The following is a 16,411-nucleotide window of genomic DNA, read 5'->3' as shown; positions in this document are numbered from 1 at the left end:
GAATCATCGGACGGAAGATCTTCCTCTCTGTCTCTCCTCCTCTCTGTATATCTGACTTTACAATAAAAATAAATAAATCTTTAAAAAAAAAAAACAGACTCTCAGAATTGGAAGATATTTCTTGTCACAATGGGGAAACAATCAAAAAGCTGGAAGTAGAGCTGGGTCAAACTAAAAAAAGTATTCAAGAATTAAGAAACATTATTAAAAGGACAAATATAAGAGTTATGGGAGTTCCAAAAGATGAAGAGAAGCTGGGTTTAAAAATGTAGTTAATGAAATAATAAAAGAAAATTTCCCTAATCTGGTGACAGAACTGAGAAACAACACCCAGGAGGGACACAGAATTCCCAACAGGGTTGACCAAAAGCAATCTTTATCATGACACATGATAATCAAGCTCTCTTCAATTGAACATAAGGAAAAGATCCTTAAATGTGCTCATGGAAAAAAAATAAAAACAACTGACATATAGAGGAATGCCAATTAAACTTGCAGGAGACCTCTCACAGGAAACTCTACAGGCAAGAAGAGAATGGAGCGACATATTCCAGATTCAAAAAGCAAACAACTGTCGGCCCAGGATCATCAAAACTTTCCTTAGTCTTTCACAATGAAATAAAATTCTTCCACAGTAAAGTTAAAATAATATGCCACTTCCAAACCTACCCTACAAATGATACTTAAAGATGTTCTCTTGACAGAGAAGAGGAACAGCACTCACCAATGCGAAAAGCCAATGTGAAGAACGTCCGAGTAAAATAACAACAGAAAACTAACTCAATGAACAACCCATTGCTAAATGACAGGACCAAATTACCACCTATTTATATTTACCCTGAATGTAAACGGCTTAAATGCATGAATGAAATGTCATAGATTAGTAGACTGGATTAAAAAAACAAAACCGATCTATCTATCTCTACAGGAGATCCATTTCATCAACAAAGATCAGTGAAAACTATCTCATGGATTTTGATATTTTTGGTTTTGGCTTCATTTCTTCAAAACACTTTTTTTTTCTCACTAAATTCTTCAATGATTCATAGATCATAAAGTAGATATCATTTCAAGAAGGTGCTTGATTTTCTTTTTCATTTCTTCAGGGACACATTAGTCATTTAGCAGCCTGTTATTTAACTTCATGGTGTTGTAAGTTCCTATTTTTCCTTCCTGTTGTTGATTTTGTTTTGTGGCTTTTCATTTAAGGGGATGTATAGTAACCGTGTAATGCAGACTATCATATATCCAGTGGCATGTTGTTTAACTTCAGGAATTGCAAGTTTTTGTTTTTCTTCCTGTTGTTGATTTTCTTTTGTGGCTTTTCACATAGGGGGATTTTTATTGACTGTGTAGTGGAGACTGACATGTCCACATATGAGGATACAGTGCAGTATGCATCTCTACTTCCAGATCAAGGATGGACTCCCAGTGACACTGCTGGGTGTGTCTTGACAATAGGATGCTGGACTCTATGCCATTGTCCATGCCCGCAATGATGGACTTATGACTGTTCAAGAGGAACTATGCTGTCGTAATGATATGGGAGAACATGGGGCAAGATGGGGGATATTGGGGAGGAGGTAGAATAAATCTCAGGGCCTATGGAACTGTATTGTAAAATGATAATAATATGAAAATAATAATCTTAAAAGGGAAAAAATCACCTTGAAAAATAAAAGGCCTATTCAACTTGCAAAAAAATGAATTCAATGATTTATTAAAAATAAATTAATTTTTAAAATGTTAATGCAAAGGTCAACAAAATCAAATAAAAAGAACACAGAGGATTTAAACACCTCAATTTCAAAACTTAATACTTTAAAGGTATAGTTATTGAGACAATGTATACAGTTATAAAGAAACTCTAAAAATACACACAAATTTACTGTTAATTAATTTTGTCTAAGGTTTCGAAAAACAAAGAAAATTCTTCAACAAATGGTATTAGGATAACTGGATATACATACATAAAAGATTGAAATAGCCCCAGCTGTAGGCAATTACCTAGACTGCCCAGTAGCTAGGCAAATGTTACACTGCTGCGAAAAAAGCAGGAAATAACGGGCGTGCATTCTGGGCCTAGTTAATACTTACTAAGTTTGTGTTAACTACACCATTATGCCTACATAATTACCTATTCTAACTTTTTTTCTGGTTTTAATAAGAGGGAAGGTGGGGAACTCCAGACCACTTGACTCAGACCCTAGTTACAGGGAAAACTCACAAGATTTTCACACTGCACACACCTTCCTCCCTACCCCACCCTTTCCACTATAATCAGAGGCCCACATGGACATGCATTCCTCTCAACTACATAAACAGTATTAAAAATAAAATTTTTAAGTGTTGAGATGGAATTGTATGTACATATACAAAAGCAATAAAAGTAGAAAAATCAGAATACCATCTGACCATGGAGTACATGTATCAGGACTGGGCAGCCTCAGTTGTTGACGCCTGTGCAGTGGCAAACATACCCAGATGTACATGGGGGACATGACAGCCAGTTCATCTAGCCCAGCAGGCAACATCAACTAGCCTCATTAGAGGACAGAGAGCAGAAAGGGTTGGACAATTCTCCTGGTCAAGCTTTGCAACATTTCCACCAACGCATTAAGGTGAACTTTGTCATCCAGCAGACCTTGGAAAGATTTTTTTCAACCTTTGAGCAACAAAACTGATGTCTCAGAACTATCAAAACCACTTAAGCAACACCCTCAGAACACTCTTCCCCACAATGGGTTCTCTAGGACATCATCAAAGACTGTGCACATCCCCAGATGCTGATGTAGTTTGATGTCTCTTTTCCCCTACTCCCCTGCAGATACAAAAGGCGGGCGGGGGTGGGGGGGATTAAAACACTGCACACACCTTCCTCCCTACCCCACCTTTTCCACCATAAACAGTATTAAAAATAAAAATTTTAAGTGTTCAGATGAAATTGTATGTACATATACAAAAGCAATAAAAGTAGAAAAACCAGAATACCATCTAAATTAAAAACCTTTGTGCTCCAAACTCCAAGCATCAATGATGTGAAAAAAATTATAGAATTAGAAGTAATGCAAATTATCTATGGAAAACAAGATTTGTATCCAGAATATGTAGGAATGCACGCATCTCAACAGTAAAAACACACAATCGAATTTACAAATGGGTGAGGGGTTGAATCAACATCTCTCCAAAGACAGACAAATGCCCAAGAACACATCCAAAAATGCCCAACATTATGAGTCCTAAGAGAAGTATAAATCAGAACTATAGATATTACTTCATAGCCACTATGATAGTTATGAAAAGAAAAACAGCAAATGTTGATGAGAAAGTACAGGAACTGAAATCCTGTTATGGTGTTAATGGGAATATAAAATGATGCAGCCCTATGGAGGAAAAAAAATGAATACATTCTACAACATCAATCAACCTTAAAAGCATTATATCGAATGAAAGAAGTCAGACACAATAGGCAAACACTGCAAGATGCCATTTATATAAAACATACAGAATAAACAAAAACACTGATCAGAAAGCAGATCAGTGATACTAAGGTAGAAGAAAATTCCAGTGGGTGCTGTGAACTGGCTCCTCCTGGCCCCAACATCAGCAGGTACTATAACTCAGCCTTGTGCGGGCTGCTCCCAGTCCAGGTTCTTGTGCTCACCACCAGAGAATGCATCCTGACAGAGGAGTTCCCCAAGCTCCTCAATCAAGCCACCTCCTAGTCACAGATCTCATGTATATCAATGGGTGTTCTGCTCAGCACAACCTGTCGTAGCATTTACTGCAGGTAGAGCAGCCTTGCCTAACCAGCCCACATCCATTCCGGTTCTTACAGGTCAATGCTACAAGACTGACCTGTAATGCCCACCCCCAGACCCAACTGCCACATGATTCAACAAGTACCAAGACCCAGCCAAACCCATCCTACACCCACTCTGGCTCTCATGAGCACCAGTAGGTGCTGGAGCCTAGCCCAGTCTACCACATCCTCAGACCCAGTCCACATATATGCCAAGAGATGCTGCAGCCATTACAGCCCAGTTTGCTAACTCCATCCGGCTCACATAGGAACCTCAGCCCAACCAGGGTATCACCTTAGCTCCCCAATTAGGCCTGCTTCCAGCCACAGATCTTGCACATGCCAGCAGTTGCTCAAAATCTGCCAAACATGGCCCATCCCCCATTTTGGCCTTTGCCATTGGATGCTTGGCCTGCCCCTAGTCCCAACTCTTCACTGGTAGGTACTACAGCATAGCCCTTCCCAGCCTGTCCCCTTCCCTGGTTCTCATGCAAACAGTTGAGTACAGAAGCCTAGTCTGTTACGGCTCACACCCCAATCTGGCTCCCACACATGCCAGTGTGTGCTATAACTTGGCCTGGCCTGCCTGGGCCACCCCCCAAGCCAGCCCACATGACTGCTGACAAGTGGATCTTGGAAATTCCTCTATTAGACTGTAGTTCCCACTGGTAAGCATGAGAGTTGGACCTGCCTGGTCTGGCCTACATCCAGCAGTGAGAGATACAGTTTAACAGACAAGTTTCCAAAATCCACAACCATACTCACTCCAAGATCCAGGCCTCACGTGTTTCAGTGGGTGCTAGGATCCTGCCCAGCATAGTCCACCACCAGCGTCAGGCTTTGTGAATCCTGGTGGATGCTGCATTCTAGCTAGTCCCCACACCCAATTCCTGGGTGGACATGTGGGTGCTGCAGCCTGGACCAACCTAGCCTACTCTGAACCCCAGTTCCCATGAGCGTTGTTGAGTTTCGTAGTCATGCCTAGCTCAGTCATCACCACCCCCAGCTCTCACGCAAACCACTGGGTATTGCAGTCCCATAGGGATAAGCACACAAATTCCCCAGAAAATCTGCCCCAGACCTTGTTCTCACACACTCTAATTACTATCATGGCCCAGCCTAATATGGCCCACCCTCTGCTCCGACACTCAATGGCGGGTACTGTGATTTAGTCCTGCCAGGTAAGTCCCCTGCCAGACTTAACATTCATGTGCACCAGTGGGCTGTGACCAATGCTAATTAGTCCAGCCCAGGTCTTCCACAAGGACAGGTGTCCTGGTCTGACCAGACATGTCCTCCAGCTTCCCCCATTCCAAACCACTGGGTCTGTCTTCCCATTTACCTGCAATTGTAGTGGCCCCATCTACCCCCAGAAGTTAATCCTTGTCTGTAGTGTACTTCCCCAGCAGCCCTCCCACCCACACATTTTCACACATCCCCTTCCAGGACAATTTTATACCCACCATGTCCACAGCCAAGGCAGCAGGGGTCCTGGGCCTGGTCTTCACACAGCGCAGCACACATTGGCCTGGGGTGCCCCCTGCCTACCTGGGGTCCCACCTCCTATATCTCTTTATCCCTTTATATTTCTGTCCATTTTCCACCGCCGCCATAGTCTAAACTATCAACAACTCTCAGTTTACTAACTGGAGTCATTATTTTTCAAAAAGGATTTATTTATTTTAATTGCAAAGTCAGATATACAGAGAGGAGGAGAGACAGAGAGGAAGATCTTCCATCCGATGATTCACTCCCCAAGTGAGCACAACGGCCGATGCTGTGCCGATCTGAAGCCAGGAGCCAGGAACTTTCTCAAGGTCTCCCACACGGGTGCAGGGTCCCAAAGCATTGGGCCATCCTCGACTGCTTTCCCAGGCCACAAGCAGGGAGCTGGATGGGAAGTGGAGCTGTCGGGATTAGAACCGGCACCCATATGGGATCCCAGTGCATTCAAGGCAAGGATTTTAACTGCTAGGCCACGCCACCAGGCCCAGGAGTCATTATTTTTATATTGTACTCTCCCTAACTTACCCTACATACTAAAGCTATTATTGTCTCAAACTGCAAATCTTACGATTTCACTACCTAAAAATCCCCAATCAAGGCTGGTGCTATGGCACAATGTACAAAGCCGATACCTACAATGCTGGCATCCTATTTGGGCACCAGTTTCAGTCCCAGCTGCAATCCAGCTCCCTGCTCATGGATCTGGAAAATCAGCAAAATGAGCCAAGTACACCCACATGGGAGACCTAGAAGTTCCTGGCTCCTGGCTTTAGAACAACTTAGTTCCAGCACTGTGGCCATCTGGAGAGTAAACCAGCTGACAGAAAAGTTTCTTTGTTTCTCACTCTCTCTGTAATTCTGATTTTCAAATAATAAATCTTTTTAAAAATTCAATCACTTCTTTGCTTTTATAAACATTTTTACCATTAACATGATCCATAATGTATATCCTATATGTATTATCTGACCTCCTGCCCGATTCCTCTTGCGCTTTTCCAATTCTTAAAATTCAGCCATGGGCCCAGTGCGGTGGCCTAGTGGCTAAAGTCCTCGTCTTGAATGCGCCGGGATCCCATATGGACGGCCGGTTCTAATCCTGGCAGCTCCACTTACCATCCAGCTCCCTGCCTGTGGCCTGGGAAATCAGCCAAGGACAGTCCAAGGCCTTGGGACCCTGCACCCACGTGGGAACCCTGGAGGAGGTTCCTGGACCCTGGTTTCAGATCAGCGCAACACCAGTCACTGCAGTCGCTTGGGGGTGCGGAAGATCTTCCTCTTTGTCTCTCCTCCTCTCTGTGTATCTGACTTGCAATAAAACTAAATAAATCTTTTTTAAAAATCCAGTCATATGGGTTGGGACGCAGTACCTGTCAGTTCACATAATAATGGGGCTAGGGCAGAACTGACCAGTCAGCTGTATCCACCAGTATGTGCAGTGGTTGGTGCAGTTGACAGACCACACCTAACCTTGCAATGGCTGGTGCACACAGCAGTCAGTTCTGAGGTCACTCCAGGGGAGGTTTCTTGGAGGATTCTCCAACTAGACTGCTGGACTCAGATCCCAACCACAGAGAAAATAGTCACAAGATGTATGGTCCCACCTTGGAGTGCAGGTGTCAGTACTGGGCCTCCTCAGCTGCTGATGCCTGAAAGTGAACAGCATGACCAGATACACATGGAGAACATGACTAGCTCATCTGGGCCAGTAAAGGATGTCAACTGCCTCACTGTGGGACACAGAGCAGAAAGGGTTGAACAATTCTCCTGGTCAAGCTTTGAGTGTGTTCCTGAATCTGCAAATGCACTAAGATGGACTTTTGTCAACCAAAAGACCTTGGAGAGATTTTCTCAACCAACAACAAGCAATGAAACCAACAACTTCTCAGAAATACTGAAACTACACAAGTAATACCCTCAGAATACTTTTCCCCACATCAGGTCTCCAAGGCATCATCAAGTGTCCATCCCCTATCTTCAGTTCTGATGTAGTTTGACAAGAAGCAGCAACCCCTTCCTGCTCCTCCTCTGGGAACACAGAAAGAAAGAAGGATTGAAGCATTTGTCTCACCCACCTTCCTCCACACCTGTCCTTCTCCACCCTAATCGGATGCCCGCATGGGTATGCATCCCTCTCAATTACATTAAAAAGAAAATATTAAAAGGAATATTAAATTAAAATTTCAAAAACAGGAAAATAAAATTCAACCATATTTCTTTTCTTTCATAGTGCTTTTGTACATGTTTCTATATGTATAAACGATTCCTTCAACATTACCATTTATATAGTTAAATCTTTCTCTCATCTTTTAGATGAGATGGGTTGCTCCGACTACGCTGCAGCTCCCACTGGTTTATGTGAGGGCCGAATGTGTGCTGGGCAGAATCAGGCTGGACTGCAACACCCATTGGTTCCAGTAGAAGACAGGTCTGGAAACAGAATCGATACAGCAACTGCAACCACCAGCTGATTGGGGCGATGCACTGTGCCGGGCCCTGTACTTGCAAGTACACACAAGAATCTGGTCTGGGATCACCTCAGACAAAGCTCCTTTTGGAATCCCCCCAATCGAACTGCCGGACTCAGAACCCTAACCATGAAGAGAAGTGCAGGTTCTATGGCCTGCCAAGGAGTGTAAGTGCCAGAGCCAAGCCTCCTCAGAGGCTCAGACGGAGCAGTGGAGAGCATAACCAGGTGCACATGGAGGATATGGCAGTCCATCGGAACCTGCAGAGGACACCTGGCACCACAACAGAGGACAGAACAAATCAGTCAACTACACCAGCCATGCGTCCACAGTAACAAACTGGGCAAAAGGAGACTCTAAGGTGGACTATGTCAATCAGTGGATTCTGCAGCAACTTCATCATGCTTGGAATGGCAAGACTGGCAGCAATTCATAACTGTTGAACTATCAAATCCACTTGAACGAGACCTTCGGAGCATTCCCCACATCAGGGACCTGGGATGGGTGGGAGGCTGGGTGGGGCTTCTCCCTTTATCTCCCACTTTACCCTAGATACAGAAAAAAATTGTGAAAATAAGAGTCTTAAAGAAAAAAATCTTTCACATTCTACAACCAATTGGTTAATCTCTACTACACAGTATGTCTGCTGTTTCACATACTACGCAGTATGTAGTATGTGAAGCAGCAGACAGAAGACTTTCTCTGCCTGTTTTTATGTCTCTCTCAAGAGCTTTCCCTTTCAAATAATTTTTTAAAGATTTAAAAATAAAAATATAGAAGGGACTTTGTATATTGTGGTGCAGCAAGGTAAGCTATCATTTGGGATGCTACGAGTCCTTAGATTTGAGTCCCAACTCCGCTTAATCCAAATTTCTAATATATACCTAGGAGGGAGCACATGGTGGGTCATGCGTACTGGGTTCATGCCATACATTCTGGCTGAAGTTCCTGGAAAGGCCCTGGTTTATGCAAGCATTTGGTGAGTACTCTGGTAGTTGGAAAATCTCTGACACTCTGCCTTTCAAGTAAGTAAATTGTTTTAAAAATAATAATAATAACTTAGAAGGGCCAGAACAGTGGCACAGTGAGCTAATCCTCTGCCTGTGGTACACACTCCATCTGGGCACTGATTTATGTCCCGGCTGCTCCACTTCTGATACATCTTCCTGTTTATGGCCTAGAAAAGCAATGGAGGATGGTCCAATTCTTTGGGCCCCCCCATCCACATGAGAGACCCAGAAGAATCTCCTGGCTCTCAGCTTTTGGTTGGTTCAGCTGTGGTTGCCATTTGGGGATGCAAAGATCTCCATCTCTCCCTCTAACTCCTTTAAGTAAAAAATAAATTTAAAAAATAAATAACTTGGAAATATGACTATCTTTTTAGAAATAAGAATATCCATGTCTGGTTGAAAGGTTAAGACACCAATATCCCACGCTTAGTACCTGGGTTCAGTTCCCAGGTCTGGCTACTGACTCCAGCTTCTTGATAATGCAGACCCTGAGACAACAGAGACAACTGCAGTAGATAGGCACCTGTCACCCACATGGGAGATCTGGATCTTCATCCTGGTTGCTGGCTTCACCCTTGGTCCAGCACCAGCTCTTCAGGCATTTGGTGAATAAACCAGCAGATGGGAGTTCCCATTCTCTCTCTCCATTCTCTCTCACAAATAAAATTTCTCCCTTAGCTGTCAGGTTGACACCAAAGTAAAAGGTTCAAAAAAAAGTTGAAGAACTCACTTCTGATTTCAAAACCTACTACAAAGTAAACATAATCAAGACATCCAGGGGGAGGGCACCAAGGGGACTATGCTGCCAGTGCCACGCCACTACCCTGGTGCCACACAGCCCAGCAGGAAAGGAACGGCAGAGGCTGGGGTGCTGCAGGCTGTCCAGGGAAGGGGGTCTGAGAACACACTGAAATAGGGGCCACTGATAGCACATTTGAAAGGTGTAGAATAACTTCTGGAGGCTTCCACAGATCAGGACAATATACTCACAGGTAATCAAAGGAGCTCAAATAAAATAATTAAAAAGGGAATCCAGAGGGCAGGTCTGGGTCAGACTAAGGCACCTACTCAAATGGGAGAACTGGGCTGGGCTAGGTCACATCGTCAACTGGAGCATGTAAGAGCCCAGGCTGGAGGGCAGACCAGACAGGACTAGGTCACAGCACTGGCTGGCAAGTATCAGGACAGGGTTGGGCCATGTCACACGAGGCTGCAGCACCAGTTGCCATGTATGATACAGTACTGCTAACAGGCACGGTAAAGTAACTTTCGGGACTCCCTTACTGGTCACAGCTCCTGCTGTTGAGTATGAGAGCCAGAGCTGAGAGGGGGTCAGGCCAGGCAAGACTGCAGCACCAGCGACACATCTGTGGGCTGGATCCGGTGGTTGGCCAGGCTGCACTAGGCTACAGTATCTGCTCGCATGCAAGAGAGCCAATACAGGGTGAGGGTCAGGCCAGACTAGGCTGAACCACAGTACCTGCTGGCTCACATGAGAGCTGAGGCTAAGGGCAGGATAAGCTAGGCAAATCTGCAGCACCCATGGGCAAAAGCTGACTAGGGAAGGGCTAGACCAGGCCAGGCCATAGCACCTGTCAGCAAGTGCAGAGACCAGGGCAAGCCATGCCAGGTTGGGCTGCAGCAATCACCAGCACACACAAGACCTAGTGTTAACTATACCAGTATGCCAACACAGTTACCTATTCTATTTTCTTTCTTTTTTTTTTTTAATTAACAGGAATATATTTTTTTTCCAAAGATTTATTTATTTTTATTGGAAAGGTAGATATGCATAGAGGAGGAGAGACAGAGAGGAAGATCTTCCATCCGATGAGTCACTCCCCACGTGGCTGCAACAGCCAGACCAGAGCCAAGCCGATCCAAAAAGATCCTGGAACCTCCTCCAGGTCTCCCATGCAGGTGCAGGGTCCCAAGGCCTTGGGCCATTCTCAACTGCTTTTCCAGGCCACAAGCAGGGAACTGGATGGGAAGCAGGGCTGTTGGGATTAGGAACAGCGCCCATATGGGATCCGGGCATTTGCAAGGCAAGGACTGAGATACTGGCCAGACCTTCGAGTACATGGCACAAGCACTGCCCACCCATATTCTAACTGCTTAAGAGACCACCCAAGGGGAACCTTTTGCGCATAGGTTCCCATCCAACAAGGAGTTTCAGGGAACGCTTAAAATCCCAAGATCCTTCCTCAAATCTTTGGTGTCTCTTCTCTCCTTTCAAGAGGCATCCCACCTTCCAGCTCTCTCTTTGGAGGTGCTTTCCCCTCCCCTTTTTCACCACTCACCTGGTCACTTCACAAATAGAACTTCTCTAACTGCAAAAAAAAAAAAAAAAAAGAGAGAGAGAGAGAGAGAGAAAATACAGGAGGAAAAAGAACTGAAACAGCTATCTCATTCATCTTCCTCCACAACTTGACCATCCTTCCCCTAATCAGAGGTCCTCATGTGTATATATTCCTCTCAACTATGTAAATATTATTTAAAAATAAATAAACAAACACACAAACAAGCAGGCATATGGGAGCCAGTGTAGTGATTCAATACACTAATTCTCTGCATGTGGTGCCAACATCCCATATGAGCTCCAGTTCATATCGCAGCTGCACCACTTCTGATCTAACTCCCTGTTCACACCCTGGGAAAGCAGTGGATGGTGCAAGGCCTGGGGACCCTGTATCCACGTGGGATATCTGAAAGAAGCTCCTGGCTCCAGGTTTTGGATTAGCTCAGGTTTTTAGATTGATCAAAGACCATGACTGTGGTAAGATCACCAGAGAAAAAGGACAGAAATAGGGGAGCCAATAGGCACAAGCCAAAAGAAGGGCACCAAGATGGGACCTAAAGTAGCTTGAATTGCAGAATCCAGGCAGAACACAGGAAAGGGAAAACTCTGGTCAAGCCAGCAGGGTAGAAGGTGACGGCCCAGGACAGTGGGGAATACCTGAAGAGAATGAGTAGGAGACAGAGAACCAGAGACTGACAGGAGGAAAGAAGGAGGAATCATAATCCCCTAGGAAAACATCATTAACAGTGTGATCTCCATCTCATTAAATGTTGCCCGAATAACTGAGCTATTAAAACTAGTACATCCTGGGGCCTGGCGTGGTGGCGCAGTGGTTAAGGTCCTCGCCTTGTACACCTGGGATCCCATATGGGCGCCAGTTCTATCCCGGCAGCCCCAGTTCCTTTCCAGCTCCCTGCCTGTGGCCTGAGGACGGCCAAAGCTTTGGGACCCTGCACCCGCGTGGGAGACCCAGAGGAGTCTCCTGGCTACGGATTGGCATAGCATCGGCCGTTGTGCTCACTTGGGGAGTGAATCATCGGATGGAAGATCTTCCTCTCTGTCTCTCCTCTCTGTATATCTGCCTTTCCAATAAAAAAATAATAAAAATAAATCTTTAAAAAAAAAAAAAACTAGTACATTCTGGGCCCAGCACGGTGGCCTAGTGGTTAAAGTCCTCGCCTTGGACGTGCCAGGATCCCATATGGGTGCCGGTTCTAATCCCGGCAGCCCTACTTCCCACCCAGCTCCCTGCTTGTGGCCTGGGAAAGCAATCAAGGATGGCCCAATGCTTTGGGATCCTGCACCTGATTGGGAGACCTAGAGGAAGTTCCTGGCTCCTGGCTTCAGATTGGCATAGCATCAGCCGTTGCGCTCACTTGGGGAGTGAATCATCGGACGAAAGATCTTCCTGTCAGTCTCTCCTCCTCTCTGTCTATCAGACTTTGCAATAAAAATAAATAAATCTTTAAGAAAAACTAGTACATTCAAATTTAACATGTAATTTCTTTTTTTTTTTTAAAGATTTATTTTTATTATTTTTTCATTGGAAAGGCGGATATACAGAGAGGAGAGACAGAGAGGAAGATCTTCCGTCCGATGATTCACTCCCCAAGTGAGCGCAACGGGCCGATACTATGCCGATCCGAAGCCAGGAGCCTCTTTTGGGTCTCCCACACGGGTGCAGGTTTCCAAAGCTTTGGGCTTCCTCGACTGCCTTCCCAGGCCACAGGCAGGGAGCTGGAAGGGAAGCGGGGCTGCCGGGATTAGAACCGGCGCCCATATGGGATCCCGGGCGTGCAAGGCGAGGACCTTTAACCACTTGCGCCACCGCGCCGGGCCCCCATGTAATTTCTTAATGGCAGGCAAATCAACAAAAACCCTTCTTCGTAGCATAGCACTGTGCACTCAACATGTGTTTCCAAGGTATCAAAGCAGAGACAGAATCAATAAAAAGCATTAAGCAGAGGTACCCCACAAATACAAGTTCCAAAATTCCAGTGCTTCCTGATATTTAACCATGTTACATTACTGTCTCCACAGCTATTCTAAAAAAAAAATAATCAGTAAATTTAAACAAGCAAGTCAATGTAGTATGCCAACAGCTAAATAAAGAACTAAATAAAATAATGGCTTTCCGTCCCCTACTTGAACTATAGGATGCTATAGAATGAACTACCGTTAACTACCAAGGGAGGAGGAATTGAGCCTGCATACAAACAGCAACCCTCAATCATGACAGAAACAAAATAGCTTCAGAGGAACACACAAGCTTGAATGTCGAACCAATAACAAGACTTACTTATTTTGAGGTAGCACTTCAATCCCCAAGTGGGGGAGGGGCATAGCACCTGTCAATTTCTTTAAGCACATCCATTATCCTGGTCTAACTGAAGAACAATTGCAGACAAGGTAATTTAAGATCTTGACATTCGGGCCCTGCGTGGTGGCGCAAGTGGCTAAAGGTCCTCGCCTTGCACGCCTGGGATCCCATATGGGTGCCGGTTCTAATCCCGGCAGCCCCGCTTCCCTTCCAGCTCCCTGCCTGTGGCCTGGGAAAGCAGTCGAGGACGGCCCAAAGCTTTGGGACCCTGCACCCGCATGGGAGACCCAGAAGAGGCTCCTGGCTTCGGATCGGCATAGCTCTGGCTGTTGCGCTCACTTGGGGAGTGAATCATCGGACGGAAGATCTCCCTCTCTGTCTCTCCTCTCTGTATATCCGCCTTTCCAATAAAAAGTAATAAAAATAAATCTTAAAAAAAAAAAAAAAAGATCTTGACATTCTAGGTACCAAACCTGTCAAAACAGCTTTGAAAGCTCTGGGGCACCGGAACCTTAAGAACAATTTTTATGAATGACTGACACACCTGTGCAATTCCGTATTACAGAAATTTGGGGTTAAGTTCTTTCTGTAAACTTAATTACAACAGGGTTGGGACTGGCAGGATGGCTTAGCAAACTAACCCTGAACCCTGTGGAACCAGCATCCCGTACCAATGGCTGCTCCACTTCCCTTCCAGCTCCCTGCCTGTGGCCTGGGAAAGCGGTCGAGGACGGCACCGGCGTGGGAGACCCGGAAGAGGCTCCTGGCTTCACATCAGCTCAACTCCAGCCATTGTGGCCTGGAGTGAATCAGCGGATGGAAGCTCTTTCTGTCTTTCCTTCTCTCTGTAAACCTGCTTTTCCAATAAAAATGAAATTAACCAAAAAACGAACTACAATGAGCTTGGTTTTTCTGTAACAAAAACAAAGGAAATGCACTGCTAGTCACACACACTCACTTTCTTGCCCAGTTTATACTCAGTCTCAAGTTTAGACACAGGCTGACTTGAATGCTGGACCTATAGTAGATCCTTCACGCATGTTATGGCTATGACAGCCACATCACTGTTTTAAACATATGCGAGAAAACTTGGTCAGCCGGCCAACAAATCAGTCAAAGGTTTAGCTGGAGCTCAACATCAACGCATCCGACTCCAAAAACGCACTTTCGCATCTGACTCCAAAAACGTACTTTAAGTACAAGGTACTGCCTCTCTTGATAGGAAAAAAGATAATAAAAATCTAAACTAAAGGCAGCATAAGACTTGCGTCCTCCCAGCCCAGCACCAGCCAGTGATCAGCTGGGGGACCTCAGTGCCCACCCTAGGGTCAGTGCCCGCTGACCGGCTGTGGGACCCTGGGGGGCCCGAAATTGGGGGGGGGGAAGGCCTGCTGACCGGCTGCAGGACCGTCAGGGGGCCCGGCTTCGGGGGACAGCCCCGCTGACCGGCTGCGGGACCCTGGGGGGGGCCCGGATTCTGGGGTACAATGCCCACTGACCGGCTGTGGGACCGTCGGGGGGCCCGGCTACGGGGGGACAGTGCCCACTGACCGGCTGCGGGACCTTCGGGGGGCCCTGGCTTCGGGGGGGACAGCGATCGGCTGCGGGACCGTCGGGGGGCCCGGATTCGGGGGTACAGTGCCCTGCTGACCGGCTGCGGGAGCGTCGGGGGCCCGGATTCCGGGGGACAGCCCAACGTGCTGTCACCACCCGAGGCTGGCGGGACCGGGGATGAAAGGAAGCGCGGGTGCCTCGCCTGTGGCCGCGCTCAGGGGCTGAGGGGAACGTGGCGGTGAGGATTTCCACAGGAAACCTCTATCTGCGCGGGAAAAGGAAAAAGCGAGGGCAAGAACTGTTCGCCACCAACTAGTAACGTGGCCGCCCGTTCCTCTTGCGGACCCGCGTGAGGAGAGCAGGCGCAGCCGACGGCGGCGGGAGAAGGTGCGAGAAGCCAGGCCCGCCCCTCGCCCCCGGCGGAAGCCCGCCCCCCACTCGGGAGTCGTTAGGCGACCACCCCGTCGACTCCGAAGACCCAGCCGCCCCCCGGCGTCCCGAGAGGCCTACCTAGCTGAGGGGACGCGCCGAGGAGGCGGACGCGCCGAGGAGGCGGGCCGGGGGCGGGCCGGAGGTGTGCCGGGCCGGCAGGTACTCACTCTCTCACCCGCCGGCTCGCGCCGCTCCGCCGAGCCCCTCCTCCGAGGTGCCGGAGGTCGCCAGCGCGTCAGGAGCCGGCGGCCGCCCGGACGCGCCGAGCCCGGGTGCGATGGACGCCAACGAATGTTCTCGGCTCTCGGGCGCATGCGCGAGCGTTGGGAGGCGGGACCAAGCGGCGCAGCGGGGGGGGGGGAGCCGCAGCCGGGACGTACCAAGTGCGCGAGGCGGGGGTGCGCCGCGCAGAGGGCGCTGCGGGCTTGAGTCCCGCTGCACCACCGGCTGGCTAGTCCAGAACCAGCAACAGGGCACCAGGCCTCTGCAGGCAACGCTTCTGCAGAGTGGGCTCTGCCACGTCAGACCTCCTCTGGCCCCTTCTTCGTGTGTTGCCAGACTTAAACAGAAACAGTTTACATGATCAAGTAAAACCTACATCCTCGCATGGTAAAATGTGCATGTTTGATGATTTCAGAGGAAGGAGACAAATCTTGAAACTAGAAATTCACAAAACGTGGGTAGAAGAGTAAAATTAGAGCGATCGTTTTTGAGGACAAGTCCACTTCTGTGTGGCGAAATATTAAATGTGCACCGTAATTACTCCAAAATTTCACATGTAAGAAAAAAAATACAGGAAGTCCTTCAGATGTGCCCAGGAAGACGTTACAGAAGCAGCTTTTCAAAAATGTAAGCAGGGCCCGGCACGGTGGTCAAGCAGCTAAAGTCCTCGCTTTGAATGCACTGGGATCCCATATGGGCACCAGTTCTAATCCCGCAGCCCTGCTTCCCATCCAGCTCCCTGCCTGTGGCCTGGGAAAGCAGTCGAGGACAGCCCAAAGCCCTGGGACCCTGCACCTGCAT

General features: G+C 47.2%; 1 protein-coding gene across 1 annotated transcript in view; it reads right to left on the bottom strand.

Moving 5' to 3' along the window:
• Nucleotides 1-15,566, bottom strand: part of UIMC1 (ubiquitin interaction motif containing 1) — a 71,480-nt gene extending 55,914 nt beyond the window's left edge. The window contains exon 1 of the mRNA XM_040963724.1: nt 15,467-15,566. The gene's annotated coding sequence lies outside the window, so the exon portion shown is untranslated. The remainder of the gene's footprint in view (nt 1-15,466) is intronic.
• Between the last annotated feature and the right edge of the window lie 845 nt (nt 15,567-16,411).

This window comes from Ochotona curzoniae, unplaced genomic scaffold, assembly GCF_017591425.1.
Source record: "Ochotona curzoniae isolate NIBS_2020 unplaced genomic scaffold, NIBS_Ocur_1.0 contig_1, whole genome shotgun sequence".
Lineage (NCBI taxonomy): Eukaryota > Metazoa > Chordata > Mammalia > Lagomorpha > Ochotonidae > Ochotona > Ochotona curzoniae.
Note: the sequence above shows the minus strand (reverse complement) of the source record. Positions and strands in the feature narration are given on the sequence as shown.